This window comes from Tamandua tetradactyla, chromosome 10, assembly GCF_023851605.1.
Source record: "Tamandua tetradactyla isolate mTamTet1 chromosome 10, mTamTet1.pri, whole genome shotgun sequence".
Classification (NCBI taxonomy): domain Eukaryota; kingdom Metazoa; phylum Chordata; class Mammalia; order Pilosa; family Myrmecophagidae; genus Tamandua; species Tamandua tetradactyla.
In genome coordinates, this window is record NC_135336.1 from 101,877,148 (window position 1) to 101,904,618 (window position 27,471).

The following is a 27,471-nucleotide window of genomic DNA, read 5'->3' on the forward strand; positions in this document are numbered from 1 at the left end:
GGAACTCCTCCACCATGCATGGTAGCTGGGCATCTGGGAGGATGGGACAAAGGGGGTTGGAGGTCTCAGCTGTACTAAAGAAGAGAACAGACACTGCCCTGTTTGGCCAGGTGTTCACAGCGCATTCCAGTCCTGCAGGTGACGTTGGAAGGAGGTTGGGGGCAGGGCATGGAAGTTTCTGGTGAATTTCTCAGGATTGACAAGGAAATTGGGATCCTCATGTGGGGAAAGGGAAAGCTGTGGCAGATCATGGAGTTAGCTATTTTACTTGTATTTACACCTTACCCTCTGTGAAGGTTTGAGGCATCTTCCTCCTAAAATTCAGCCTCAGGAAAGATTTTTTCTCACCAAGTGGATGCGTGTTCCTTGTTTGATCAGATAAAAAGTTTGCCCTGAGATGTTTCCCTCTTTGCCCTGACTAAAAGCAAGCTCCTAGTTCAATTTCTGCTTTCATGCATAAAGCCTCATCTCAGACTTCTGTGTGTTAGTGTCCCTAACTTCTTTCATTCTGATTGACTTTTATCATATGGAGTCTTAAATGTGTTCACGGGCTTCATCTCTTTTGAAAGGGATGACATGATGTCCTGTAGAGCCATGAACCAGAGACCAACAGGCTGTGCTCTCCCCACCCACAGAGCAGGGGGGCTGGGAAACAGACTTCCTAACCTTCCAGGGCGTGGCCTGGAGGGTGGGCAGTCTGTGCAGGGCTGGGTGGGTCAGCGCGGCAGGGATGGGTCTTGTGAACACCACTGAGACCCGGAGGTGAGAGCAGGTGGTGGTGGAGGCTGTTGGGTTGACAGCAAACCATGGATTCAAATTGAATCCCTTCCTGTGGGTCTGGAACCAGTGTAAGTGGGAAATTGACCCCAGACCTGGAGGACATTTCAGGGAAGTCCAAGCAGCCGCTTCTCACATGGCCACCTGAGGAGGGCCTGGCTAAGGCCTGTGGACAGGTGCCCCGGCCAGTCTGGGGACAGGGGCCAGCCTGGTTTGGGCCTCCACACAGCGTCCCCCAGCAGATGGGTTTAAGCCAATGAACCACCCGAACCCCATCCCTGAGCCTGATGTGGGAAATGGAAAGTGTCGGCGCCCCTTCCCCTCTCGAGCCAGCGGGGGTAGAATCAGGTCACGTGGGGCCGGGAGCAGTTCAAGGTCAGCGGCCACCCCGTCCCTCTGTCCTCAGCACTGGGCAGGATGGGAAGAGCAGACACTGGGCAAGGCTCACGCCGCTGACTTCCTGGACCTGGCATCTGGGGCTGCACGGAACTTACCAGCCTCCCTGCCCCCAGCACGGAAGGAAAAGGCCCTCTGCTGAATGTTTTCCTGCATGCATGTGCACACGCATGCACCACACACACACACACACACACACACACACACACACACACTTGTTTTTCCTCCTACAGAGGAGGATTTATCAAAGGCTGCCTTCTTGAGGTGAGGTTGGACAAACTTATCCCTCCAACTCCTTCCAAAGGCTGACAGGAGATGCTGGCTGGAAGGAGGTGAGAAGGGGACAGGCTGGACTCCAGAGGGGCAGGGAGGTGAGGGCCTGCAGCCCGAGGTCATGGCAGGCAGGGAGTTTGCTGCAGGTGGCCCACGGGGCTGGGTTTACCTGCAGGACAGGCGCCATCGAGGCTGACCCGGGAGGGGCGAGTGTGAGCTGGGATCCCGGCTGGCTGGCCCCGGGAGTGCAAAGGAGGGAGACCCTGTCTGCTTTCTAGATGGCACTGAGAAGGAAGGAGGGGATGTGCACAGAGCCCCAGAGCCCCGTGGCACCCATGGGGGTTCTCCTCTTCTCTGTCCCTAAAGGGCCTTTCTTGAGATGGCTAGGGGAGGAGGTGAATGGGCTGTCCAGCCTCTGCCCTCTCCATAACGCCTGCTACTTCTTGAACTTGCTCTGTGCTCGCGGCTCCTTGTGCCACCCTGCTGGGGACCTCAGAGCTGGGCGTGTGGCTCTGGTTGAGAAGCACAGCATTTGGGACTCCCCTCAGCTGGGGCTCCTCTGAGACGAGGCAGCAGAGGAGGGAACCGCCTCGGAGGGCAGCGCGAGTGGGAGGCTGTGAGAGGCCCGCAGGGGTTGGTCCCGGCTCTGCGCCCCTGCCCTGGGGAGCCCCGACCTCCGCCCGTGCCCCCAGGACAGATGAGCACTGGTGGCCCCGCTGCTGCCCGGTGCCCTGCCGGGCCCTTCACATGCCTCCCGCCTTCCAGCCTCGGGCCACTGGGGACCCGGGGGCTGCCAGGGGTTCCGGCTGCACTGCTCTCCTCTGAAGCTGCTGTGGGACCTCCCGGGGCTGCCTGGCCTGGCCCCTGCCCCTTCCTGCCCGGTGCTTCCCTCTCTGCCCTCAGCCACCCCATCCCCACCGTCCTGCTCGGGCCTGCTCTGGCCCCACCCGAGGGACCCCCATCCGATGGCCTGGCTCCCCTGGGCTCTCCCTGTCCCCTCCGAGGTGTCAGGCCCCTCGGCCTCAGATGCTGGCAGGTGACCCAGGCTGGTCCTGGCTGCCATTGAAGCCACCTCCTGGCTCCTGGGAGTGCCCAGCACCCGGCCTCGTCGAGCCCCGAGCAGCCCCTTCCTGTGCTGGCCCAGGGGCCCTTTCTTCTCTGTTAGGACACGTCTGTTTCTGCCCCTGCCAAGTGGTAGTGACCATTTCCTTTCCTTTACGCCCGGGCCTGGCTGGTGGGGAAAATGGTGAGCCAGACGGCAGGGGTCCTGCCTCTGGGGAGTCGTGTGCTCCAATCGCAGCATCTTGTTCATGAGACTCATCACTGATGGCCGAGCCGAATTCAAAACTCAGATAATTCCAGATCTATGTGCATAGGAACACAATTCTAAGGCCAGTGTGGTGCGTTTCTGCCCTGATTCTCCTCTTTTCCTTTCTCACGTCAATTCTGATGTTTGGAGGCCTGGGGACGGGCTCTCCTCGGGCTTCCATTAAGGTCATCAGTGCAGTGTTCAGAACTGCCCCTGCCACAGCCCCAGCATGGCTCCCAGCTGGAGAAAACACTCTGCCTTTAGAGGGCACATGTGATTCGACTCAGTCCATTTGGAGAATCCTCTTTGCCCTATACTGTGACACCCCCAGACAAAAGCCAGCTCCCCACAGTCACGGGTCCACCCACCTCCAAAGGGAAGGGGGCCGCACAAGGACGTCAGCCTGTGGGGTCATCTTGGAATCTTGCCTATGACAGTCACAGCCATGCATCTTCTCAGCCTGGGGTCCAGACTCCAGGAGAGGCCATGGACACCCCACCTCTCAATGGGAAGCGCATCCAAGATTTGGGGTCATGTGTCAAAAGCACTCCCCTCTTTGGGGAGTGAGGGTAGGACCTGGAGAGAAGGGGATCACCTTTGCTTACAAGTGAGTCTGAGACACGCAGGCCCCCTGCTCTGGACCCTGCATCTCACGATTCCACCATCCACCAAATGATGAGAAACACTGCAAGGACCATGTGCTTTCCTCAGTGGGGAAAAAGAAGCAGTGGTTGCCACTGAGTGAGAGAGGCTCAAAATGTGCAAACTCTTTTAAAAGAGTTTGGGTGCCCTCTATTGGTTCACTGGCCCCAGTGAAGTATACATTGAAAAGCTTTCCCTCTATCAACCAGCAAATGGCACTGCAGCATAATCATCTGAATGAGAGCGCATTGTACATAAAATGTTACTTTGTAACATGTCTACACTGGTTTCCTCCACCTACCACGGCCACTACCATCTTCCAAAACCCACATTTCATTTTATTCTGTGGTATTGGGTGACACAGGAATTCGATGAATGCTTGCTCTAATGTCTGAAAACATGTGCGCACACACATGCCCAAAGGGTATAAATCATCCCAGTTATAAAACCCTTGAATCATCACCCTCCAGCCATATTTTCTTTTTGAACAAAATGAAATTGTATTTGTACTTTCATAGTTCCAGCTAAAATTAACCGGAACGCTATTTGTCCTCTATCCAGCAGGGATGTATTTTCTTCTCTGTTTATAGTGTATCCTCAGTATGTGGGATAGTATGTGGCATAGGTAGGTGTTCAAAAGATTGAATGAATGAATGAATGTGTGAATGAATGGACAGGTGGATGGATAGATGTATGGATGAATTCCAAGGCTGATTATTAAGAAGATAAGCATGTAGATCCCATTAGCTTTGACTGAAACTTTCTAAAATAAATGATGGTGTGCAATTGAGAACAAAAGCACATATTTGCATTTAGAAGGGGGTCTCTACAGCACCAGCAATGGATGATCGATTGCATGTCTTAAAAGAGAGAATCAAAGGCTCATAGGGAAAAGAGGTGAGACAGAATAAAGGGCTAAAATTTTCACCAGTTCCATTTTTATACAAATTGACTGAGATATATTCACACACCATATAGTCCATTCAAAGTATATAATCAATAGCGCACAATATCATCACATAGTTGCATATTCATCACCACAATCAATGTTAGAACATTTTCATTACTCCAAGAAAAAGGCAAAAAAAAAAAAAGCAGAAACCCAAAGCATCCCATTCCCTTTATCCACCCTTTCACTGATCCCTAGCATTGGCGCGGTACATTTGCACTGTTGATGAAGGAATATGAAGATATTACTGTTAATTATAGTCCGCTGGTTGTAATAGGTGCATTTTGTCCCATGAATCACTCTACTGTTAACTGTCTGTAAAAGTTTCATCCATTTGTTCTTGTGCATGGAAGATGGTTTTGTATTTGTATTAATCATAGTGATTAATCTACCACGAAATTTAGTGTCAGACAATCCCAAGGTTTGACTTCTAGTGACATGTGACTCTAGACTCCCCCATCAACCACATTCGCACACAACTCAGCGGTTAATTGTACTCCCAGCCACGTGCTGCCGTCACCTCTGTTCACGGCAAAGCAGGCTGTGGGGATCCTGGTTGGCCTTGCATTGCCTCTGTCGGACCATTTGGCACCAGCTCCATGTCTGCTTTTCTACTTCCACCAGACAAGAGAAAGGCAGAGGCAGAAGAGGTTTTATTAACACCCAGTGTTCAGAAAAAGGCACTCAAACCGGTCAAAAATGGAAATATTCCAGGCCAGGGCGCTGAAAGAATTGCTAAGTAATGTCCTCTCCAATCCCATCAATAAATAAGACACACACAAACAATAGCATCTCAAAACATGTCAGTCAGCAAAACAGAAGAGCAAAAGAAAAACCTCTCGAAACATTCGGTCCTATTTGCCTTTTGAATTTGAACAAGAAAATTTCACATGATAATCACACACATCTATTTTTCAATGCAAAAAATATCGACAAATAATAAAACATTCCATTATTACAGGAATACCTCCCCATAACTTTCGAGTGGTATATGGAAAACTGAAAGGACAAAAAAATCTGCTTTAAATTTCAGTTGTTAACACAAAATCTCTATGGTGTTGATTCCTGAAGAGTAGTTTTTACAACCAAATGATATCTAAATGTTTCATCAAAACAGAAAGTATGTTTGAGAGCACAGGTTGTCAGGAGATAGACAGAGGGTCGAGCTTGGGTGATTGATGCTTAAGGAAGACAATGTGTGAGCAGAGTCCTTTCTGAGACTGGCTGGGTAAGTGCTGCCTCGCTGGCTTAACTCTTCCCTAAGGCACGTCTGTGGTGGGTACTGGGGTGAGTTACCCAGATCCCCTGCCAGGACTCAGGCCGGCTGCCAGAGTGTTGCTCACGTTTAGGTTTGGCCCCTGAATGGTCGTCAGCCAAAGGAGCTTCCTGGCCTAAGGTCTCCCTCCCCTCCTAAAGGCAGCCCATAGCCAGTGACTAGCTGTGAGGATACAAAGATCTGGTCCCCAGATCAATCCAGGACCTCGCTGAAGGCTGTCCCGGTGTCATGGATCCCCATGGGATTGGCTGAGACCTAGTTTCTCTCTCGGTCCAGTCCTGCTCTCTTCTCTCAGTTCTAGCACCCCAAATAAGCCCCTGAGCACAAGTCTCTGCCTCAGCATCCAACCCATTATGGTGGGTACCAGGGTGGGTTCTGGAAAGCAGACTCGAAAGTGGGGTTTGTCATCAAGTCACCCAGTCTGGCTGGCAATGAGAACTTGGTGCTGGTGATGGATAGAGGATAAATATAACAAGGAAGGGAAGGCAGGAAAGTTTGCAGAAGTGACAGAAGGACTGAGAATTCAGAGAACTGCTGCTGGGTACCATTAATACATTAGAGAAACACGATTAAGGATGAGGGGTTTCATCACCAATCACTTTTTAAAGATATTTTTTTAAAGGGCAAAAACCAGGTAGACCAAAACACTATGGGTCAATGAAAGGGGGAGGAAAGGGGCATGGAAGGCACGAGCTCCCCCTCCTCCTTCCATTTCCTTCCCTGGAGCAATGCAAACACCCAAAAAATGATTATGGTGAAGGACACACAACCGAGCGACAACACTGCAAGCCACCAGATGCACAATACAGCTGGACTGCAGGTGTGGGACACCCCCCAAGAAAAACATCAAAAAAGAAAAGAAAATGAGGCTTAGCACCAGCAGCAAATTGAGCGTGGGTGGGGTGGAATCTAATCAGGAAGCCTGGGGGATGGACGTGCATAGGTGGGGGGGTGAAGGGCGGGTGGATTGGGTGCTGTGGTTGGTGGGAGGGTGGGATGGGCGAGCTCTCTTTGTTTAGTTTCTCTTTCTGGAGGGATGCAGGTGCTCTGGGGATGGTTGTGGTGGCGGGGGCACAGCTGTGTGGGGGTGTTGTGGGCCATTGATTGTGTGGTGTGGTGGACGGTGCATGTGTGGAGATTTTTCAATGAGAGTGTTGGGGAAAAAAATATTTTTTAGACAAAGGTGAAAGTTAGAGAGCCTCCCTGGCAGCTGTTTTAGTTTGCTGGCTGCTAAAGCAAATACCATGCAATGGATTGGCTTAAATAACAGGAATTTATTGCCTCATGGTTTTGAGGCCAGAAGTCCCAAATCAAGGCATCATCAAGGTGATGCTTTCTCCGGGAAGACTGTGAGCTCAGGGCTGGCTGCTGGTGCTCCTTGGTCCCTGGCTTTTCTGTTACGTGGCAGTGCTCAGGGCGGCCTCTCCTGGCTTCTCCCTTCTCTTCCGGGTTCCACTGGCCGCCAGCTTCTGCCTGCTCCCTCCGGCTTTCCCTTTCTCTCTGACCTTCTCTATAAGGCCTTCAGTAATAGGATTAAGACCATCCTGATCCAACTGGGCCACCCGTAACTAAAGGAAAGGTCCTATTTATAAGAGCTCACACCCCCAGGAATGGAGTAAGTTTAAGAGCATGCCTTTCTGGGGTGCATTGCCCCAAAGCACCCCAGCAGGGTACAAAGAGGCTCACATTCCTGCAGCTCATGGGCTGACAATCTCTCCCAGGAATTGAGTATAAAGGTAACAGGTCTCCAGGGATAGGGCTCACTTCTCTGCCCTTCTGACTCTGTACATGAAGGGAGTGGCAGATGAGGAAGGATTGAGACTGAGTCTTGGTGTGACATCTGGGCAGATACATCTGATACTCACAAACCCTCTGGGCCTATACAAATGGATCACTCTTCCCTGCTTAATGCACACACGCAAACCCTACACTGCTTGAAGGCCTCTGCCTTGTAAGAAAACATGTGCTCCTCACCCCCAGCCTCAGGACCTACTCTAAACTCACCACCAGACCCGTAAGTCACAGCATAACCCAGAAAGGTCTGCTGAGGGAAGAAGGGGACTGTCCCAAGGGAGCTGCAGGACCCAGCTACAAGAGTTGGGGAATATGGGGCACATGCTCCTGAGCATGCTGGGTAAAGGAAGGGTGGAACATAAAGGAAGAAAAGGGAGAGTATATTGCTATGCAAGCATCACCCTGTGGTACAGAACTCAACACAGCATCCAGATTTGAAAGCTTACAGAATTTTGATCCACCAGTAAGGACCCTACATAATATCACAAAGGACCAAGGGATCTACTTCACAGTGACAGGAATGTGGCAGTGGGCAATTGACCGTGAGATTCAATGGTGCTATCACATGTTGACGACCCTGAAGTGTCTGAGCTGACAGTGCTATGCCACAGCCATTTGAAGGTACAGGCAAAGCCTCTGTTTAGAGATGATATTCTGTGAGTGTCCTCGTAGGCTCTACAAGAAGGTACCCTCCAAATCCATGACTAAAACCTGGTTCTGTATCCCCAGTAGTTTTAACATATGAGTATGGGAATCAAGGGGTAGAAGTTTCATTTACCCTACTTTTCATCACTCACAGTCACATTGCAATAATGTTCCCCATCCTTGCAACTCTAGACTCGGCAGGAAGAGATCCTACTTCACAGTTGGGGTCCCCTTCCATCAGAGGACATTCGTTAAACTTGAACCTGCCTCCCTGACACTTCAGGATCCTTGCACCATATGACCAACAAGCAAGGAATGATGTCACCATTGTGGCAGGAGTAGTTGGTCCTGGCCATCAGAAGAATCTACCATGACATGTGGTGGCAAGGGAGCCTGGTGTGTCTCTTGGTATTCCATTGTCCAATTTTGACAGTAAATAGACAGATGCAGTAGCCGTAGATGGACAAAAGCATGGTGACTATGGGCTAAAACCCATCAGAGATGAGAGTCTGGATGACCCATCATCATGAATCATAGACCAAGAGGTGCTAGCTGAGGGTGAGGAGAGTCAAAAGTGGGGAATGGAGGAACAAATATTAGCCTTGCCCAAGGTTACACCCACTCTGTAAGGGCAGCCTGAGTCCAGTGATTGATTGATGCTGGGATGCAAAACCCTGGCTTCCTGACTTTAATTCATGGCTTCCGATGTATCTGGATTGCATTTTAATTCCTCCTTCTGCCCACTCCTGAGCCCTCACTCACCAACAGGTGTGGTTCTTGAGAGATCTCCCACCCCTCAGTCACCAGCTGCCTGCAAATCTCCATCTCAGGGTCCATTTCCTGGGAACCCTAACCTATACAAGGCCTAAGGCTTAGAGAGATGACGTCTAGATGTTTGGAGAAAAAAAGCATGAGAATTAAAGGTCACGCTCATTCCCGAAGCACATATTCTCTAAACCATATTAGCCAATGTTAAGGCTAGTAGGTTGATGTCTATCTGACTTTACTATTTGCTTTTTAGTGGTTCAAAATATAGAAGCAAATTGAACCTTAGAAACCATGACACACTGATTCCCACATTTACTAGTTGTGTAATTTCAGCAGGTTGCTTAACTTTTTTAAAAAATTTAATGCAATTTTGTTCAGATATATTCACACAACCTAAAATCAGTTGGTGAACTTTTCTGAGCTTCTCATCTAAAATAATGAAATACTAATTGTCTACACCCCATCCAGGTGTAATTATTAACTGATATAATTAGTGTAAATTACTTAGCATAATGCCCAAAATATAGCTAGAGGTTTCAAAGTATCAGCATCTCAATCATGGAGTGGGAAGAGGGGCAAGATATGGAACATTATTTTTATGGTTATATGATTTATGTTTATTATGTTTGAAGTTAATTTCTATCTTAAGTGCTCCCCTACTTGCTCTTAGCAGAATATTCCATCTTGATGATTTAGGGTCAATTCAAATATAGGAATCTAGGGAAAAATCTAGGAAAAAGAGGGAAGCAAATTCTCTCCTTGCTCAACCCTAGGGTGGCATTGGGGTTCCGAGGGCCTTGGATAGCATCTTGGGGCTCCAGTGTCATTCCCCAGCTCTGCATCTGCTGAGATGCATGATGCCCCTCTCCTTCTTGACCAGAGTCACCCGGAGATGTCCGTGTCCTCACTGGTGCCCCATGGTCTGGATTGTGTGTTTCCCGAGGGGAGGTTCATGAGTAAGAGGCCAGGCTTTCAAACTGGTCCTGCATTTGAGTTCCATGCTTTTGATTTTCTTGTTTCAGATTTTTCATGGGTAGAGTTTCTCCTCCTGGATTGCCACGTGGATAAAAGAGACAATGAGAGAGGCCAGCCAGCCACGTGGACTACCAAGGCCCCTGGGTTGTTCAGCTTCTGGACATCACATTCACCTGTCCATGGAGAGAGTTCAACAGTGCAAGGGACTGAGCACACACTGTGCTGTGTGGTGCCTCACTGAGATCATTCATTTTAATTGGTAATATTTCCTTGTGGGCAGATAGGTGTGTGTGTCTCAACACATAATCATTTTCTAAGACTCTCTTAAACCACAGACACAGTGCACCCTGCCCTTGCCATCTTGGTCAAGGCACCTCCTTCTTCCCAATTGCTCAGACAAGTCCCTTGCAGTCGCTGCCTCCTCTCTTTCTCACATCCCTAAGTTGGTGAACAAACCCCATGGGCTCCAGCTTCAAATGTATCCAGAGTTGGATCCTCTCCCATCTCTCCCCCTGACACCACCATCAGCTGTCATCTGTGTTACTGCAGCAACCCACTAAGTGGTCTTTCCATTCCAGCCTTGTCCAGCCTTGGGGAATGAATCGTATCCCCCAACAAAAGGCGGGGGGCAGAGCCTGTGATCCTATGCTGTGGGTATGAATCCATTTGTAAATGGAATTTTGAAGATGTTTTAGTAGTAGTAGTAGTTAAACCAGAATAGGATCACTTGTGATTAGGATCTTCAAAGAGCCTATTTAGATGCGGCTAAATTGAATGAGGTCATGTCTTAATCCAGCATGACTTATAAGCAAAGGAAATTGGACATGGAAGTAGAAGTCGGATTTTAGCAGGAACTAGAGAGAGAGACCATCATGTGACGGAGGGTTGCTGGGACACCACAGGCTCTGGGAGAAAGCAAGCCCAGCCAGTACCTTGATGCTGGACTCCTGCCTCTGTCACATAGTGGTATCTGTCTCCTCGTCTGGTTGCCACTTCTGGATTCTACTAACTTTGGGCTTCTACTAACTGTTTGCATCCATATTTCCTTTGCTTTAAGTGATTCCAGTCGTATGGATTAAGGGCTGCCATGTTTCAATTTGGCTTCATCTAAATCAGACCTTTGGAGACCCCATTCACAAGGAGTCCACACCTTGACAAATAAAATCTTCAGAGACCCTTTCACAATTGGTTCACACCCTCAGCCTCAGGGATTAGAACTTGAACGTGGGGAATATGATTCAATCCCCAACATTAACCAAAAACATAAATTAAAATAAACATTAAGTTTTAAAATGATTCTTCATTAATTTTGAAAATTTTGATTTTTCTTTAAATATACTTAGAAATACTAAATTCAGAGGTAGAATACAAATTATAATTAGTGGATGACAAAACTTTAATTCAAATTTATTTAAATGAACTTGACCTTTTAAAATTGTTCATGCATTTAATTAAGTCTTATTCAATAAAACTCTTCACAGTTTTAGTATTTAGCTTCTGTCTAGTTCCCAAGGTAAAGAATTGACATTATACTTTACCTATTTTATGTCTAGAACAAATTTAATAGTAATATGAATTGTTTAGTGCAGCAAAATATTAGTCGGTTAACATGTGTAATTCTTCCAATACATACTTTTTCATTCTGCTAGCCATAAATTGGTGCATCAACAAGAGCAAGAAAGTGGACCCTCAGTGGAAAAAATAATATGGTATTGATCCAGAATCCATTGCATTCATGCTATCTGAGAGAACGGGTTTGATAAATTAATTAATCCCACCTCCAGGTTTCTGCTGCTTGCTTCATTCCGTCGTCTCCAGCCATAGCGGTCTCCATAGCTGGCAACAACACAACCACAAACTTTCTTGACATTGGTCTTGGTCATTTTTTTCCTTGTTCCTTGACATTTTGTTTCAAGGCAATAGGGCAAGAGCGTGGAGAAGCATTTCCTGGGGCTTGAATCCTGTTCACCGTGATGGTGGGTGATTAGGGTACTGCTAACCCCCAGTGCATCCCAATAGACTCAGTAACCAACACCCGAGTCATTGAGGTTTCAAAGAGAGAAAAAAGTTTATTACTAGGCACATCGTAAGAGAGCAGATGGACTTGTGGCCCAAAATCTGTCTCCCTGAACTGCAGTAATTGTGATAGTTTTACTAAAGAAAAGATGGGCAGGATTTAGGACAAGGAGCACAGTGGCCCCAGATGACGTAATTAGAGGTGATCTGATTAGTGAGCACCATAGATTGATTACATGCTGAGTCACAGAATCTGTATAAGAAAATGGCAGAATGAGGTATAGGTGATTGCAGGTTAAAGTCCAAGCTGCTGCATATGCCAGGCAGGCCCACTGTGGTTAGATACAGTTTCAGTTATCAAGATAACTCTGAACAGAGACCATCAGGAGATAGAAATAGGGTAATATAATGGGTAATTGGAGCTGAAGGGATACAGACAGTGCAACAAGACTGGATACAAAAACTCAGAAATTGACAGCACAATACTACCTAATTGTAATGTAATTATGTTAAAACACTGAATAAAGCTACATCTGAGGTATCGTTTTGTTTTTTTTTCTTTTTTTAAATTTTTTCTCTCTATTATCGTTTTATTTCTTTTTCTGTTGTCTTTCTATTTCTTTTTCTAAATCAATGCAAATGTACTAAGAAATGATGAATATGCATCTATGTGATGATATTAAGAATTACTGATTGTATATGTAGAATGGAATGATTGCTAAATGTTGTGTTAGTTAATTTTTTGAATTAATAAAGAAAAAGATAACTCTGAACAAGATCCTTCATAATAAACACAGGGGCTGTCTTTAGTGATTACAAGACTCTAAAGTTGAAAAACTGGATAACTGGGTACAAATGAAGGTTAGTCACAAGGTGTTTACAATCACTGGGGGTAGAAGATAAAGGCTATACAATCATGATCAGAGATCAAGGCAGCTGGATTACAATTAGAGATTTCAGGAATTTCCCTCTGAGTGCTCCAAAATACCAGAAAGCAAAAAGGAATGTGTATGTAATGATTCAGCAATCAAAATTCATCTCTTAAATCCTGATTTCTCAGTTACAGTTCTCCCACTCATTTGATAATTATTTCTCAATTTTGAGGGAAATCTAGGTGATGACTCTTCTAGCTGATTCAAGGCTGAAAAGGGGCATTGTCACTAAAGGGCAGAGGGACGGTACGATGAAACTAGCTTTCGTTCTTGGAAGGTCTGATATTTCTGGGTTTCAGAGTGTTTCTGGCATTGGAACAATTTGGAGACTTTAAATCTCTGGGAAACAAACTCAATAAATAAAGTTTTATAGAGTCCAGAATATCTTTAAGTTTCCAGAAATACTGTTGGTTGGGATTTGTCATATTATGGCAGTTTGCAATATTTGGCTGAAACTTGCATAAGAGTAACCTCGAGAATGACCTCTCAACTCTACTTGAAACCTCTTAGCCACTGAAACTCTATTTCTTGTCCCCTTTTTGGTCACTTAATCCATGATGCCAGGGCCAGTTATGTCCGGCAATGCCAGGCCCAGGCTTACCCCCTGGAAATTATGTACCAATGTATGGGGGAAGGTCAGAGTTTGGCTCAGAGAGAGACCACATGTGAACAACAATGAGATTTTCTGGAGATGTTTCTTAAGCACTAATAATAAGTAGGCTCAGTTTGCTGTTTCTGAAATAAGTTTCATAAGGTCAAACCTCAAGATTCAGGTCTTGGCTTATTAAATTGGGAGCTCCTCTTGTTTAAGAAAACATCAGGAATTCCCCAGGTAAGGAAGTTTAATAGTTCTACCTTTCCTATCTTCTCAAGGGTCTTTGCAAATACTTTCTCATTTTTTGGTCAAAATACTTTAAAATGCATCTTAGTATAACATTAGCTTGCATTGGAATATTAAAATTTTATTTTTATTATAGGTTCTATATCAAATAAAGCTGAATTAAGTTGTTTAAATTAATTGGATAAATAAGTAAAATTGGTGTGCTACAGAAAATTTAAATTTTGGACAAAATAAACATTTTTCTTTTTGTCTCACACAAAAGTTGAAGCTTTAAAATAGAGACCATATTCTTTTTTTTTCTACCTTGTATATTGATTTACCTTAGTTTTAACCAGATCAGTTTTATCATATCTTTAACTAGAATTTGCTCTTTTTCAGTTTTTTTCTTTTTATTTTTTTTAAATAGTTGCTGTATGGACTTATGCTGACTTTCAGAGCTGGAGAATTAAATCTGAGTTTCAGGTGTCACAAAGATACTTAAAGTTCCAGGGAACTACAAGGTTATACAAAAAGCAAAGCATTTCAGAATTTAAAGATAATAGTTAAAGCTTGTAATCTAAGCTCTACTTTTTGTAATCATTTTTAAATGAAGCTCCTTTCATATATAAAACAACAGACATTTGTTTTACATTAACAAAACATTGCAGAGGTTTTGTTCTGTCTCAATTTATACATTCACCAGGGTTATGTTAATTAACAGATAAATATAATTTGTGTATTTGTCCTGCCTTTCTTTAAGGCCTTCCCTTGTTACAGATGGAGCTCTGACTTATAGCTAACCGCCTGCACTTTTAGGGAAGCATTAGAGCAAAGCAGAGCAACCGACAATTAAATTTGGTTGTTTCTATGATCTGTAGCTTTTGAAGAATAACTAAATCATGACAAACAACACCATACCATTGTCTAACATCCTACAGATTAGTTTCAGGATATAACATGAACAGTAAGAACATTGTTAAATTTTTAGGAATTTTATACAATCTCTAAATATATGAATAATATTTTACCTATACAAATTTTACCAGCAACAAGATAGAAAATTTCTTCAAACCACTATAATACTTCCCAAACACCCCCTATGCAATAGGTTAAACCATTTTAGCAACTTACTTTTACAAAGTAAAAAGAACAAACTATTTGTAAGAGGGTTTCCTTTAACAGGGAGAAGGCTTGTCTTTAAAACAAAAGATGGTAAGACCAATAGAAGCATTGACAGGATAGTTAGGATGTGAAATCTTTGTTTTCTAGACAGAGACTTGGATGATTAAGAAAAACTTTTGAAAATTTTCACATTAAAAGCAGACTAATAATCCATGTTATTTTTTTCAAAGTGTGTTCCTTTATTTATTTGCTTTGAGTAACTGTCCTTCTAGTGTTTTACTATATTGCAGCTGCTGATGGTTTCTTTTTTAAAAAATGTTTTTATTGACAAATCTTCCTGCACATACAGTCCATACATAGTGTAAAGTCAATAGTTCACAATACAACCCATAGTTGTGATTCATCACCATGATCATTTTTAGAACAGCTCCATCACTCCAGAAAAAGAAAGAAAAAGAAAGAAGAAAAAACTCATACATCCCATACCCTTTACCCCTTCCTCTCACAGACCACTAGTATTTCTATCCATCCAATTTATTTTACCCCTTGTTCTAGTTTGCTAGCTGCTGGAATGCAACACACCAGAGATGGGTTGGCTTTCAATAGAAGGGGATTTATTTAGTTAACATATAGTTCTTCAGAGGAAAGGCAACTAACTTTCAACTGAGGTTTTTTCTTACATGGGAAGGCACAGGGTGATCTCTGCTGGCCTTCTCTCCAGGCCTCTGGGTTCCAACAACTTTTCCCAGGGTGATTTCTTTCTGCATCTCAAAAGGCCTGGGCTGAGCTGCGAGTGCTGAGATGAGGTACATTGAGCTGCTTGGGCTGTGCTATGTTGAGCTCTCTTATTTAGGCACCAGTCAATTAAATCAAACATCATTCATTGCAGCAGGCATGCCTCCTAGCCTACTGCAGATGTAATCAACAGCAGACGAGGTTCACATGCCATTGGCTCATGTTCACCGCAATAGAACTAGGCACCTTCACCTAGCCAAGTTGACACCTGAACCTAACTACCACACCCCATCTCCCCTATTATTTATTTATTTTTATCAATATATTTTTACTCCTCTGTCCATATCCTTGATAAATGGAGCATGAGACACAAGGTTTTCACAATCACACAGTCACATTGTTAGAACTATATTGTTATAACACCATCTTCAAGAATCAAGGTTACTGGAATATAGCTCAATGGTTTTAGGTACTTCCCTCCAGGCACTCCAATACACCATAAATTAAAAAGGGATATGTAAATAATACATAAGAGTAACCTCCAGGATAACCTCTCAATTCTGTTTGAAATTTCTCAGCCACTGAAACTTTATTTCATCTCATTTTTCTCTTCCCCCTTTTGGTCAAGAAGGCTTTCCCAATCCCAGTGGGCTTTCTTAATCCCATGATGCTGGGTCCCAGATAATCCCAATGGTTCTATCGCACATTGCCAGGGAGACTTACACCCCCGGGAGTCATGTTTCCCATAGGAGGGAGGGCAGCGGAACCTGCCAAGTTGACTTAGAGACAGAGGCCACATTTGAGAAACAAAAGAGGGTCTCTGAGGGTGGCTCTTAGACCTAATTTTAAGTAGGCTTAGCCTATCCTTTGCAGGAATAAGTTTCATAGGGGTGAACCCTAAGATTGAGGGCTGAGCCTATGGATTTGGTTGTCCCCACTGCTAGTGAGCATTTCAGGAATTCTCCAAATGGGGAAGTTGAATATTTCCACCTTTCTCCCCAGCCCACCAAGTAAACGTTGCAAACACTTCTTTATTCACTGCCCAAATTACTCTGAGATATACCTGGGCATCACACAACCTGGGCAAACCAACAAGATCTCATGCCTTATTCAATATTCCATATACTTATGAATCCATGTTATTTTAAAAGGGAGAAAATGAAATTTTAGTTTTATATGAATACCAGTTGGACACAAAAGTTTTCTTTTTAAAAAAAATATATGGTCAACAGACATTAAATTCTGATCAGCACTATGACAGGCAGAATTCAGTTTTAACTTTTTTTTTTTCACATGGGCAAGCACCAGGAATCGAACCTGGTCTCTGGCATGGCAGGCAAAAATTCTGCCTTCTGAGCCACAGTCACACTGCCCAGAATTCATTTTTATGAACTCTTTTTTACAACTCAATATTCATTCAGCATGTATAGTCAACAATGACTATCACAGAGTTCACTTCCTCCAATCTTAATCACTTTCTGTATTCATTCAGGACTTGTAGTCAACAATGACTATATCCAATAAAATTCACTTCCTCCACCTGTCTATACCTTTCTGTATCCATGCAGGACTTATAGTTAACACTGACTTTAACTAACAAAATTCATTTTCTTAAACTTTCTACCATCATCATATCCATTCCACCTATAGTTTATTTATCCAGACTAAAAAATCAAAAACAAACTTGATATAAATTCACAAAGCATTTTGAATTTGCATACTTCCTTCCAGTAATAGTATTCAGGAAGGGGAGAAGACACAGAGATACTACAAAAAAAATGCAAAAAGGAAGAAATGTGTGCTTGGTTTGGAACACAGCCAGGCATTTATATATTGTATATTTACAACACATAAATGATTGCTTTACCATATGCCTAAAATCTCTCAATCCAATTCAGCACTGCCTTCAAAGGTCAGAAAAGGCCCAAGTTTGAAATAGAGTCAACTTTTCAATATTTAAGGGATTTATATACAGAAAAAAACTCAAATTTTTCTAACATTATCCCAAATGCTAAATAATACCAGGAATGTGTTAGTTTACAAAATTAAGTTGTGCCTTCTAAAAAAAAACTATCCAGAGCTCTATTTATTTAACTGTTACTTTCTTATGTAAAAGTTTTACAAGTTATCATCTCTTCCATGAGGTCTTCTTAGTCATTGTTTATCTATCTGCTTTTTAAATCTCCCAGCATTTTTACTTTTCCATTACTACTGCCTAACACTATGCCCTAGTACATGTGTATACTAAGTAGAGTGTAAGATCTTTGATGCTAAGAATTAGGTTTTCTGTATTTATGACAGCATTTACTCACAAAAATATACTGATTGACATTAACAAAGCCACTCCAAATTCAATTTCTTCCACACAGTGAAGGAACAAACGGTCAGATAACTAAAAGCCAGATTATTTGAAATCCAGGTAATCAAGGTTATTAAAAAATCCATTTATATTTCTCACTAAACTTAACTGATTTCTTAAATAGACTACGTTTGAAGTATTTGCATATTTTCATTTTATTACGTATTTATATAAGTGCTGTCATTACCAGGTACATTGCTTAGTTTATGCAATGTAACCTATATAGTTAGGCTATTTTAAGAGGAATTTTGAGACTGTATTTATAATACTGTCTTATTTTTTCAGTAAGCTTGTATAAATTTAGGGAGAACATACCCAAGCAGAATAAAATTGCCTTTGTTCCACTCAAATTTTATCATAAAATTCCTTTTATTGAAGGTTGAAAAAAATCTCTTTGTTTTCATAGTATCTTAAAATTATATGCAATTTTGAAAGTACATTCACTATCAAGTTATGGAAAATATACTGCAGCTATTTACTTTGTTCCAAGCCCAAATCCAGGTAAACTGCTCCATATCTCTCAAAGAGCTTTCATTTTTCTGTCTGAAATTTGGTAATTGGATTTTATTAATTACTCCTATCCCAAGGCTATTTATATTCTAATAGTGTCTTGATTACTGCAGCTATCAGTATAAAGGTATTATTGGGAAAAAAATAATACCTTTAACAAACATATCCTATTCTGCAGCATTTTTTATGCTTACAATTTCTAATCTCCAGGCCTAGAGAAAAAAAAAAGAATTCTAAACCACACCTCCACCGCATTTCTGTGTCTAGCCCTCCCCCAAAATTGCTTTAGGTGATTAGGCCTTGGGGCAGAATGAAGCTTTGTTTGTTGAAAATTTTAGGTGAGGGCCATGGAATTTTGAGAGTTCCTATGCCCTTCTTTAGCTATTTCCTATTATTAGCTTTATTTTATAAAGGCTGTGGCCAGGACCATTGGAAAAGGTTTCTGCTTTTTCTAGAGCAAAAAACTTTGGCAGTTATCTGCTGCTTTAGGGAAATACCAGGGTGGTTTCTTTCTAATGCCCAAATTTGTTTACAGTAATTATAAAACCAAGGTTTTGAATCTTGCCATTCAGAGTTTTAACTCTCTCTCTCTCTCTTTTTTTTACTTTGGAAGTACTGATTTTATACAAAACCACTGTTCTAGTTTGCTACCTGCCTGAATGCAATATACCAGAAATGGAATAGCCTTTAAAAAGGGGAATTTAATAAGTTGCTAGTTTACAGTTCTAAGGCCAAGAAAATGTTCCAATTAAAACAAGTCTATAGAAATGTCCAATCAAAGGCATCCAGGGAAAGATACCTTGGTTCAAGAAGGCTGATGAAGTTCAGGGTTTCTCTCTCAAGTGGAAGGGCACATGGCGAACACGGCATCATCTGCTAACTTTCTCTCCTGGCTTCCTGTTTCATGAAGCTCCCCGGGAGGCATTTTCTTTCTTCATCTCCAAAGGTCGCTGGCTGGGGACTCTGCTCCTTGTGGCTGTGTTGTTCTACTCTGCTCACTCTGAATTCCTTTTACTCCAAAATGTTTCCTCTTTTATAGGACCCCAGAAACTTATTAAAACCCACTCAAATGGGTGGAGACATGTCATCACCTAACCCAGCTGAACAACCACTCTTGATTAAATCACACATCTAATTACAGTTTCAAACCTAATCCCATTATTCTGAATGGGATTTTGATTAAAACACGGCTTTTCTAGGGTCCATCCATCCTTCCAAACCAGCACAACCACCTCTTCATTTCTTAAGCAATTTCAATGGAGTTACTACTGTCCAAAGGTACAAGAATGTACATTGAACAAACAGGCAGATACAGATAGAAAGTTAGTGACACAAGAAACAAGAACACAGAAATACTTTTGAGAGGGACAAATGAAGGACGGAATATTATCTCATCCCATTTTTACCTTTTTGCAGAACAATTTTAACTGTAAATGCTTTCATTTCAACTAATTCTAGTGTTTTCATTTTAAATCATTTTGAGGTCAAATTATGTTACAGAAATAAACCCCTTTTTAATAAACTCATACCTAAAATATTTTCAATTTTCAGTACAGCCCAAAGGTTCCCTTTTTAAAGAATTTCCATATTGAGGAACCAGTTAGGAACATTTGACCAATACAAATGTAGCAACATGCCAATTAACAAATTCAAACAGACACTTAACACTTGTTATATTTAAGTAACACACCAACTAACAAGTAAACAGGCATTAAACACTTAACACACTAATTAGCAATTAGACAAGCATTAATTCTTACTATATCTAGGTAACTTATTGGCTAGTCTTTAAACAGGCCTGCTTAATTGATTGTTGGATTACTCATTGTTTAGGCTTATACTCAGCAAACAAATTTAGGTCAGGGCTTCAAACCCTGAATAGTATGGTACCCAGAAAACAGAAAGATGAGGAGGTCAGAGTAAGGGGATTGTTCTTGAAGCAGGACCAGGCCTTAAATCCAGGACCAAAGGGACTCAAACTGCCACATTAACTCCCTGATCCACTTTTACTCCTTAGTCAGATGTCTGGACATGGAATTGAAAATGGTTTCTCTCTTTGAAACTTTTTAAAGGCTCCAAAAGTCTCTGGAGGGCTGGCAGAACAGAGAAACCCCGGTGGCTGAGCCCCTAGACTGAATTCAGACCACCAGCCACAAAAGGTTCGGTTGCCTGGCTTACCTGCTTGGCTGGGGCTCCAGACCCTTGGGCGTCTGTTCCATCTGGGTTGTTAAATTGTTACTGGACAAAGGCAGTGGATTCTTTTGCCTGATGTGCTCAAATGACCACTTCCTGAGCCACCAAGGTTTCAAAGAGAGAAAGGATTTGTTACTAGGTGGGTAGCAGAAGGGTGGATGGCCTATCCATTCAAAATCTGTCTCCCTGAACTGCAGTAAGGTAGTTTTATTAGAGAAAGAGAAGGGCAGAGTTTAGGATAATGAGCACAGGGGCTGTAGATGACATAATTAGAGGTGATCTAATTATTGAGCATGCACAGATTGATTACATGCTTAGTCACAGAACATATGTAAGAAAATGGCAGCCTTAATATGATGATAGGCTTGATTTTTGGTATAATGAGGTTTAGGTGACTTGTGGGTTAAAGTCTAAGCTACGTCATATGTCAGGTGGGCCCACTTTGGTTAGACCCAGTCTTGGTTATCAAGAGAACTTTGGACTTGGGTTGGATTAGTTTTGGACTGATCCAAGACCCCTCATTAATAAACATTAGGGGGTGTCTTATGTGATTATAGGACTTAACTTGAAAAACTGGATAAATGGGTACAAATGAAGGTTAGCCACAGGTTTTTACAATCAGGGGGCAGAAGATAAAGGCTATGAAATCATTACCAGAGATCAAGGCAGCAGTATTACAATTTAGAGATTTCAGATATTTTCCTCTGTCTACTCCAATATACCAGAAAGCAAAAAGAAATATCCATATAATGATTCAGTAATGAAAATCATCCCTTAAATCCTAATTTCTCAGTTGCAATGTCTTCCATGTCTTGACAAGTATGTCTTGAAAGATCTGACCACCCAAGATCCAGCGGCCCCTCCAGAGGGCCATTGTAACCATGTGGTATGATTTATTCAGATCTTTTCTTACACATACAGTTGGGTGCCATGAAAATGCAGAGCTTTATTTTTCCAAGGGCATTTCACCTCATTCATTGTAAATACCACAGAACTTTCCATAACATGAATGTATCCTTGTTTCTCCTTTTAATGTACTGTTAGGTTTTAAACCTTTTATTCCATTAAAAATAATGTATCAATGGCATATCACTACTCATATCTCTTGTGCATATGCCAAGAGGTAGAATTGCAAGATCAAATGTTTCCAATATAACTTTAAGAGCAGCAATCTCTTTAATCCCCAATGATCTTTTACGTTCCTTCCCCCTTCCCATGCCATTGAAGTCACACCTGTGTGAGAGCTAGCTGCTCTCATTCTGAACTCAGTGTCTTGCTTCTTTTGATTACCTAGCTTCTGGTATGCAGGCTGTATTAGGTAGGGTTCTCTGAAAAAACAGAATCAGAAGGAAATATCTGTAGACATAAAATTTGTAAAAGTATCTCACATAACCATGGGAGCATAGAGTCCAAAATCTGTAGGGCAGGCTGTGAAGCTGATGATGCTGATGGAGGATCTGGATGAACTCCACAGGAGAAGCTTGCCAGCTGAAGCAGGAAGAGAGCCTGTCTCTTCTGAATTCTCCTTAAAAGCTTCCAGCGATTAGACTGAGAATCACTCATTGCAGAAGACACTCCCCTTGTCTAATGACAAATGGAATCAGCTGTGGATGCAGCCAACGTGATCACGATTTAAATCTATGAAATGTTCTCACAGCAAAAGACAAACCAGCACTTGCCCAACCAGACAAATGGGTACTACCACCTGACCAAGTTGATGCATGAACTTGACCATGACAGTCCACCCCTTGTCATCTTGGCAGCTATACACATCACCTTAAACCATACTTAATTTCTAAATAGAAAATGAAAGATACATTTTTTTCCTTACCTAACAATATTCAATTGTCCTGCATAAATCTGGGAAACACATTAAATCTCCTCAGAATAGGGTGCAAGTCCTTGGGTAATGTTCATTCTTAAACTTGATATCTTACAACTTAAATACTATAATATGAACAAGACAGCATTACAGTCCTCATTTCTGTAACTGATCATGTGGTCATAGTTCATATTGATCACTACCTTCTTCTACTATCCATTCCATGTTCTCTCTACCCTCAGCAAGCACTTCAGTTGGCCATGGTTCTTTTCTTTGCCTGGTGGGGTTACCCAAATCTTCTTTCCTGAAGTTTCAGAGCCATTGGTAGTCCTGCCTGGATTGGGTTGATTGGGTTGTTGACATTTTCCATTGATTTTAATTACAGAGTATGGTAGTACCAAAAGATGCCATAGGGGATCTCCTATTATCCAGGAAATCTCTCCTTTACCTCCATTGTGTAGCTGTAGTCTTATTTTCCCCTGATAGTCAGGGTCTATCACCCCAGCCAGTAATGTAATCCCCTTCTTAGCTTGTTTATTCATGGGCATGAGTAACCCAAGATGACCAGGTGGCAGTCTTAGATTCAAGTTCAATTGAATCATTGTTTCTCCTGGTGGAAGCACTCCCCCTTTTGGAACTAAAACCTGTAGATCAGCAGAGCTCAAGGGCACAGAGACAGGAAGCAAAAATTTTCCTAGAGGATCACTAGGGGTAGTAGTGAATGGTGCCACTCCCATTTCGACCTCTTGGTTCCTGGACCCATGGATCCTGGCTATGAGAGAAACTGCACCACACAGCGGATGATGATTCAGAGCATATACAACTTCCTGAAGAACATTACCCCAGTCTTTCATGGTATTGCCACTTAGTTGGCACCATAATTGAGTTTTCAAAAGGCCATTCTACCATTCTATCAATCTAGCTGCTTCTGGATGATGGGGAACATGGTAAGACCAGAGAATTTCATGAGCATGTGCTCATTCCTGCACTTCATTTGCTGTGGAGTGTGTTCCTTGATCAGAAACAATGCTATGTGGAATACCATGATGATGGATAAGGCATTCTGTAAGTCCATGGATGGTAGTTTTGACAGAAGCATTGCATGTAGGAAAAGCAATCCCATATCCAGAGTATGTATGAATTCTAGTTAGAACAAATTGCTGCCCCTCCCAAGAAGGGAGTGGTCCAATGTAATCAACCTGCTACCATGTAGCTGGCTGGTCACTTGAGGGAATGGTGCCATATCGGGGGCTGAGTGTGGGTCTCTCCTATTGACATATTGGGCACTCAGCAGTGGCTGTAGCCAAGTCAGCCTTGGTGAGTGGAAGTCCATGTTGCTGAGCCCATGCATAACCTCCATCACTACCACCATGACCACTTTGTTCATGAATCCATTGGGCAATGACAGGAGTTGCTGGGGAAAAAGGCTGACTGGTATCCACAGAACAGGTCATCTTACCCACTTGATTATTAAAATCTTCCTCTGATGTAGTCACCCTCTGGTGTGCATTCACATAGGACACAAATATCTTCGTGTTTTTAGCCCACTTAGAAAGGTCTATCCTTATACCTTTTCTCCAGCCCTCTTTGTCATCAATTTTCCAATTATGGTCTTTCCAAGTCCTGACCATCCAGCCAAATCATTAGCAACAGCCCATGAGTCAGCATCCAAATGCACTTTTGGCCAATTATCCTTCCAAGCAAAATGAGCAAAATGAGCAGGTGCACTGCTCAAAGTTTTGCCCACTGGAAGGAATTCCCCTCACCACTGTCCTTCAAGGACACCCCAGAAAGGGGTTGTAGTGCTGCAGCTGTCCACATTCAAATGATACCTGCATATTATGCCAAACCATCTGTAAACCAGGCCTGAGTTTTCTCTTCCTCAGTCAATTCACTGTAAGGAACTCCCCAAGAGGCCATAGCTCTGGTCTGGGAAAGAGAAGGTAATGTGGCAAGAGTGGAGACCGTGGGAATTTGGGCCACTTTCTCATGTAACTTACTTGTGCCTTCAGGACCTGCTCTGGCTCTATCTCATAAATACCATTTCCATTTTATGATAGAGTGCTGCTGCACACGCCCAACTTTATGGCTTGGTGATTCAGACAACACCCAGCTCATGATAGGCAACTCAGCTCTCATGGAAAGCTGGTGGCCCATAGTTAAGCGTTCAGTCTCTACTAAGGCCCAATAGTGGGCCAAAAGCTGTTTCTCAAAAGGAGAATAGTATCTGCAACAGATGGTAAGGCTTTGCTCCAAAATTCTAAGGGTCTGTGATTCTCCTAAAGGGATCTGCCAAAGGCTCCAGACAGCATCTCTATTTGCCACTGACACTTCTAGGACCATTGGATCTGCTGGATCATATGGTCCAAGCAGCAGAGCAGCTTGTACAACAGCCTGAACCTGTCACAGAGCCTCCTCTTGTTCAGGTCCCCACTCAAAATTAATAGCTTTTCCCATCACTTGATAAATGGGCTGGAGTAGCACACCCAAATGGTGAATATGTTGTTGCCAAAATCCAAAGAGACCAACTAGGCATTGTGCCTGTTTACGTCATAAGAGGGGCCAGATGCAGCAACTTATCCTTCACTTTAGAAGGGATATCTTGACATGTCCCACACCACTGGACACCTAGAAATTTTACTGAAGTGGAAGGCCCCTGTATCTTTGTTGGATTTATCTCCCATCCTCTGACATGTAAATACCTTACCAATAAGTCTAGAGTAATTGCTACTTATTGCTCACTAGGTCCAATCAACATGATATCATCAATATAATGGATCAGTGTGATGTCTTGTGAGAGGGAGAAATGATTAAGATCCCTGTTGACAAGATTATGACACACGGCTGGAGAGTTGATATACCCCTGAAGTACGGCAGTGAAAGTATATTGCTGACCTTGCCAGTTTAAAGCAAACTGTTTCTGGTGGTCCTTACTAACAGCTATTGAGAAAAAAGCATTTGCCAGATCAATAGCTGCATACCAGGTACCAGGGGATGTATTGATTTGCTCAAGTAATGATACCGCATCTGGAAGAGCAGCTGCAATGGAGTTACCACCTGGTTGAGCTTACGATAACCCACTGTCATCCTCCAAGCCCCATCTTTTTTCTGCACAGGCCAAATAGGAGAGTTGAATGGGGATGTGGTGGGAATCACCACCCCTGCATCCTTCAAGCCCTTAAGAGTGGCAGTAGTCTCTGCAATTCCTCTGGGAATCTGCTATTGCTTCTGATTTACTATTTTGCTCAGTAAGGGCAGTTCTAGTGGCTTCCATTTGGCCTTTCCCACCATAACAGCCCTCACTGCAAGAGTTAGAGAGCCAATGTGGGGATTCTGCCAGTTGCTCAGTGTGTCTATTCCAATTATATATTCTGGAACTGGGGAAATAACCCACTGGACCCACTGTGAGATGGACCTCAGCTAAAACTCCATCAATCACCTGACCTCCATAAGCCCCCACTCTGACTCGTGGACCAGAGTGATGTTTTGGGTCCCCTGGAATTAATGTCACTTCTGAACTAGTGTCTAATTATCCCTGAAACATCTGATCATTTCCTTTCCCCCAGTGCACAGTGACCCTGGTAACATGCTGTTGGTCTCCTTGGGGAAGGCTTGGAGGAAGGTTAATAGTATAACTTTGTGGCAGTGTAACAGGGTCCTCCCCCAAAGGGACCTGGCCTTCCCTCATTCAAGGGGCTCTGGGTCTGTAAACTGTCTCAAGTCTGGAAATTGATTAAGGGGCCATGGCTCTGTGCTTTTGTAATTAAAATTAGGCTTCTGTTCACTTGACCTAGGATTCTTTTGTTTATATAGCGCAAGTAAAAATTTAGAAGACTGCCCATCTATTGTACTTCTAGGTACCCCATGATTTACGAGCCAATGTCAGAAGTCTCTGCGAGTCAGATTATTTCAACTCCTGCTTTGAGTCTGTTGTCTGTTTTGATAGCCACATCCACCTTGTCTTTGGCGATTAAGTGCTGCCACCTGGCTTCTGCCAACTCGGGATCCTGTCATCCCCATTGTGTTTAAGGATTCCAGCTCAGTGACAACAGTTCCCACAGTAATATCTGACCTACAGAGAAGTGCAACTACAGAGCTCTTCAGGGATGATGGCACTAGTCTCACAAATTTTTTCTCACAGTTCTTGTAAAAGGTGCAACCTCTGAATATTCCTGGGGTGTAAGAGCAGCGTTTGCATGATAAATCCACTCTAACATTCCAATTTCTCTAAACCTCTGGATCCCCTCGTCTACATTATACCAGGGCAGTTTTGGCATTTCAACCTCAGGTAACATCAGCCACCTTTTGATCCATGTTTCAACCAACCATCCAAACAAACTGTTAATGCCTTTTCTAACCCCTCGAGCTGTAACATTGAATACTGAATCTCTGTTTAGTGGGCCCATATCAATCAATCCGGTCTGATCCAGCTTTATATTCCTCCCACCGTTATCCCACACCCTTAAAATCCATTGTCACACATATTCCCCTGATTTCTGTCTATATAAATTGGAAAACTTGCACCATTCTTTTGGAGTATAACATACCTCCTCATGGATGATATTTTGTAGCTCACCTTTTGGGGCCTATTGGGACTTTAGTCTAACTATAGGTCTGGAAGAAATGAGGGGTGGTGGGGGTGGCTTATGAAAGGAATTAGAAGTATCTTCCAAGCCATTTGCTTCAGGGCTTTCATTTGCAGTTTTATCTGGTGAAAAAAGATTAACCACTCTAGGGTTAATCCTTTAGGTGGGGGTTGAGTGGACAACTCCTCTAGGCAGGCTGGATGTGGGGCAGCTATGTTCTCAGGGAAGACTATTACAGGGTTATCTAGAGAAGACTCAGCATGACCTAGGGTTTCAACCTCACTCTCGTCATCATTATCAATCCATATGTCACCATCCCATTTTTCAGGGTCCCACTCCTTTCCAATCAATGTCCTCACTTTAGTGGCAGACATCATGCAAGATTGAAATTTCAGTTTATGTTGTAAAGTTGCTACTCTAACAATAAGATTCTGAGTCTGATTTTTGGAGATCTCAAGTCTACAGCTCCAGGAAATAAGATTTTCCATCAGGACACTCATAAAAACTTTTCCATCTGTCAGACGGTGTGTAAGCTTCTCATTTGAAGACTTAAGCCCATCCACTTCACTCAT